Source organism: Populus nigra, chromosome 2 (genome assembly GCF_951802175.1).
Source record: "Populus nigra chromosome 2, ddPopNigr1.1, whole genome shotgun sequence".
NCBI lineage: Eukaryota > Viridiplantae > Streptophyta > Magnoliopsida > Malpighiales > Salicaceae > Populus > Populus nigra.
The window spans coordinates 8,762,919-8,767,918 of NC_084853.1; positions in this window are offsets into that span (position 1 = coordinate 8,762,919).

Genomic DNA, 5,000 nt, shown 5'->3' on the forward strand with positions numbered 1-5,000 from the left:
TGGCAGCGGGTGCTGGCGATGGGTCTGGACGGGCTGGATAGTCCAAGGCTCGACGAGAAAGACCGCAGGTTGAGACACTGGGGCAGTGGCAGCCCGCGGGACAGTGTTGGCAGATTCGGCAGCGCAGATTTGTGCGGCTGCAGGTTCGTCGGGGAAAATCGGCAGCGCAGATTTTTCGACGAACATGGGCTGGACGATGGACTGTCCAGGCCAGGCAGGAAAATTTGTCGAGGGGACACGCTGACGAAACAGCGCTGGTTCAGGCACGGCGGGCAGTGTTGGAATCGGCAGCGCCGACGAAATCGGCAAAGTCGGCAGAATCGGCAGCACAGATTTTTCGACGAACATGGGCTGGACGCTGGACTGGCCGGGCCATGCAGGAAAATTCATCGAGGGGACACGCTGACGAAACAGCGCTGGTTCAGGCACAGCGGGCAGTGGTGGAATCGGCAGCGCCGACGAAATCGGCAAAGTCGGCAGAATCGGCAGCGGGTGCTGGCGATGGGTCTGGACGGGCTGGATAGTCCAAGGCTCGACGAGAAAGACTGCTGGTTTAGACACTGGGGCAGTGGCAGCCCGCGGGACAGTGTCGGCAGATTCGGCAGCGCAGATTTGTGCGGCTGCAGGTTCGTCGGGGAAAATCGGCAGCGCAGATTTTGCGACGAACATGGGCTGGGCGATGGACTGTCCAGGCCAGGCAGGAAAATTTGTCGAGGGGACACGCTGACGAAACAGCGCTGGTTCAGGCACGGCGGGCAGTGTTGGAATCGGCAGCGCCGACGAAATCGGCAAAGTCGGCAGAATCGGCAGCGCAGATTTTTCGACGAACACGGGCTGGACGGTGGACTGTCCAGGCCAGGCAGGAAAATTCGTCGAGGGGACACGCTGACGAAACAGCGCTGGTTCAGACACGGTGGGCGCAGTGTTGGAATCGGCAGCGCCGAGAAAATCGGCAAAGTCGGCAGAATCGGCAGCAGGTGCTGGCGATGAGTCAGGACGGACTGGATAGTCCAAGGCTCGATGAGAAAGACCGCTGGTTTAGACACTGGGGCAGTGGCAGCCCGCGGGGCAGTGTCGGCAGATTCGGCAGCAGTGTCTGCCGATTCGGCAGCGTTGGCTTGTTGGCGCGGGGGGCCGATGCGAGTGGGGACTTGGGCAGCGGGCAGTGAAAGCAAGAGTTTCCCCGATGCTGCCGGGAAAAACGCTCCCCGGGATGGCCGGGTGAGATGACCCGGCGGCCCGCGACGGGTCATTCAATTCCATGCCCCGTCAACATAACTCCCGATGTACTGTTTGCTTTTTCGGAAGAAGAGATCCATCCCCCCATCCTCGGCCAGCCAAAAACGCTCCAATTAATGGCCGGGTGAGATGACCCGGCGGCCCGCGACGCGTCATTCAAATCACTGCCCTATCGGCTACAACTGCTGATGGGTGGGATTAGAGGCCTGCCATGGTGGTGAGGGGCGGCGAGGACCGTGAAAGCTAGAGTTTTTCAGAGGCTGCCGGGAAAAAGGCCCCTCGGGTGGCGGGGTGCGAGGACCAGGCGCGTCATTCAATTCTCTTCCCTATCAACTTGGCTCCCGTTGGCGGGATTGGAGGCCTACTGTTTGTTACAGGGCTAAAATCGTCAGGGGAAGAGCTGACGAAACAATGCTGGTTTGGATGCAGGGGGTAGTGTTGGAATCGGCAGCGCGGACAAAATCGGCAAAGTCGACAAAAAAGACTGTTGGTCTGGACATCGGGGCAGCGGCAGCCATGCCGACAGGGGGGGAAATCGGCAGCGCAGATTTGTGCAGCTGCAGGTTCGTCGGGGAAATCGGCAGCGCAGATTTTTCGATGAACATGGGCTGGAAGATGGACTGTCCAGGCCAGGCAGGGAAATTCGTCAAGGGGACACGCTGACGAAACAGCGCTGGTTTAGACACGGTGGGTGCAGTGTTGGAATCGGCAGCGCCGACGAAATCGGCAAAGTCGGCAGAATCGGCAGCGGGTGCTGGCGATGAGTCTGGACGATTTATAGTCCAGGGCTTGATGGAAAAGACTGTTGGTCCAGACAATGGGGCAGTGGCAGCGCGGATTTGTGCAGCTGCAGGTTCGTCGGGGAAAATCGGCAGCGCAGATTTTTCGACGAACAGGGGCTGGGCGCTGGACTGGCCGGGCCAGGCAGGAAAATTCGTCAGGGGGCCACGCTGACGAAAACAGGGGCTGCGGAGTGGAAAATCGGCAGCGCAGATTTTTCGACGAACAGGGGCTGGACCGGCCGGGCCAGGCAGGAAAATTCGTCAGGGGGGCACGCTGACGAAAAGAGGGGCTGCCGCGTGGAAAATCGGCAGCGCAGATTTTTCGACGAACAGGGGCTGGACCGGCCGGGCCAGGCAGGAAAATTCGTCAGGGGGGCACGCTGACGAAAAGAGGGGCTGCCGCGTGGAAAATCGGCAGCGCAGATTTTTCGACGAACAGGGGCTGGATGCTGGACCGGCCGGGCCAGGCAGGAAAATTCGTCAGGGGGGCACGCTGACGAAAAGAGGGGCTGCCGCGTGGAAAATCGGCAGCGCAGATTTTTCGACGAACAGGGGCTGGACCGGCCGGGCCAGGCAGGAAAATTCGTCAGGGGGGCACGCTGACGAAAAGAGGGGCTGCCGCGTGGAAAATCGGCAGCGCAGATTTTTCGACGAACATTCGTCAGGGGGGCACGCTGACGAAAAGAGGGGCTGCCGCGTGGAAAATCGGCAGCGCAGATTTTTCGACGAACATTCGTCAGGGGGGCACGCTGAGGAAAACAGGGGCTGCCGCGTGGAAAATCGGCAGCGCAGATTTTTCGACGAACAGGGGCTGGATGCTGGACCGGCCGGGCCAGGCAGGAAAATTCGTCAGGGGGGCACGCTGACGAAAAGAGGGGCTGCCGCGTGGAAAATCGGCAGCGCAGATTTTTCGACGAACAGGGGCTGGACGCTGGACTGGGCCAGGCAGGAAAATTCGTCAGGGGGGCACGCTGACGAAAACAGGGGCTGCCGCGTGGAATGGCAGCCTACACGCAGATGCGAATTCGGCAGCGCACGATGGCTTGAGCAGGTCATGGGTTCGACTTGGCGCGATCTGAAACCTGGACGAGGGACTGTCGACGCTGGACGAGCCAGCGCGGTGGCCTGTCGTGCCCCGTTCAGGGGGGGCCTGCCGCGGAGACAGCCCTCGCGGGCTCGACAGCGCAGGCCAGCGTCCCCGACGTCGCTGGCCGCGGCAGGCGAGCTGCCGGGGTTCCCGCATTCCTACAAGAAAACGTCGTGCTTTCCACATGAAACCAATCCAGTAAAATCAGCCATATTTTTATGAGGCTGCCCACTGAATTTGGGGTCATTCCGGGCCGGTTCCTAGTTTTGCGGATTTACTCGATTTCTAATGGTAGGAAAATTAAAACAAATACTTCCCGACCTCGAAAAATTCTGGGAAAATTAATGAAGGTGGATTGGATTTTTGCCAACCTCTGTGCAAAATTTCAGCTCAAAATACCAAGAAATGAATTTTTTAGAGGGGGGGTGACAGCTGGGACCTAGTAGTGTCTCCCCCTGCCAGAGCTGCAATGACACTTATTGCTCTTTAGGGAGCCACCAGGCCGGCGCCCCTCAAAGACCACACGCGCGCGCGCGCCCGCCCGCGCTGGGCGCTGGGGCGCTGGGGCCTGAGGGCCTGGGGCCCTTGGGGGCCCTTGGGCGCTTGGGCGCGCGCGCGCGGCCCCCGCAGCCATGCCGCGCTGCGCGACGCGCGGACAGCCCCTGCTGGCTTGCTCTCTCGCCCGCGGGGGGGCTGCCTTCGGGCCCTGGCCCCCCGCGTTCTGGCCTGCCCCTGCGTGGGAGAGGCTAGGCGCTGCAGGGGCCAGCCCGACGTCGCTGGCCGCGGCAGGCGACAGCCCGACATCGCTGGCCGCGGCAGGGGCCAGCCCGACGTCGCTGGCCGCGGCAGGCGACAGCCCCTGCTGGCTTGCTCTCTCGCCCGCGGGGGGGCTGCCTTCGGGCCCTGGCCCCCCGCGTTCTGGCCTGCCCCCCGCGTGGGAGAGGCTAGGCGCTGCAGGGGCCAGCCCGACGTCGCTGGCCGCGGCAGGCGACAGCCCCTGCTGGCTTGCTCTCTCGCCCGCGGGGGGGCTGCCTTCGGGCCCTGGCCCCCCGCGTTCTGGCCTGCCCCTGCGTGGGAGAGGCTAGGCGCTGCAGGGGCCAGCCCGACGTCGCTGGCCGCGGCAGGCGACAGCCCGACATCGCTGGCCGCGGCAGGGGCCAGCCCGACGTCGCTGGCCGCGGCAGGCGACAGCCCCTGCTGGCTTGCTCTCTCGCCCGCGGGGGGGCTGCCTTCGGGCCCTGGCCCCCCGCGTTCTGGCCTGCCCCCCGCGTGGGAGAGGCTAGGCGCTGCAGGGGCCAGCCCGACGTCGCTGGCCGCGGCAGGCGACAGCCCCTGCTGGCTTGCTCTCTCGCCCGCGGGGGGGCTGCCTTCGGGCCCTGGCCCCCCGCGTGGGAGAGGCTAGGCGCTGCAGGGGCCAGCCCGACGTCGCTGGCCGCGGCAGGCGAGCCGCCGGGGTTCCCGCATTCCTACAACAAAACGTCGTGCTTTCCACATGAAATCAATCCAGTAAAATCAGCCATATTTTTATGAGGCTGCCCACTGAATTTGGGGTCATTCCGAGCCGGTTCCTATTTTTTCCGATTTCCTCGATTTTTAATGGTAGGAAAATAAAAAAAAATACTTCCCGACCTCGAAAAATTCTGGAAAAATTAATAAAGTTGGATTGGATTTTTGCCAACCTCTGTGCAAAATTTCAGCTCAAAATACCAAGAAATGAATTTTTTAGAGGGGGGGTGACAGCTGGGACCTAGTAGTGTCTCCCCCTGCCAGAGCTTCAATGACACTTATTGCTCTTTAGGGGGGTGCCCCCTGACTGGCCATGGGGCGCGCTGGCCTGGCGCCCATAGGCCTGCCGCGGGGGATATGTGGGCTGTTGCTAAACTCGGACTAAG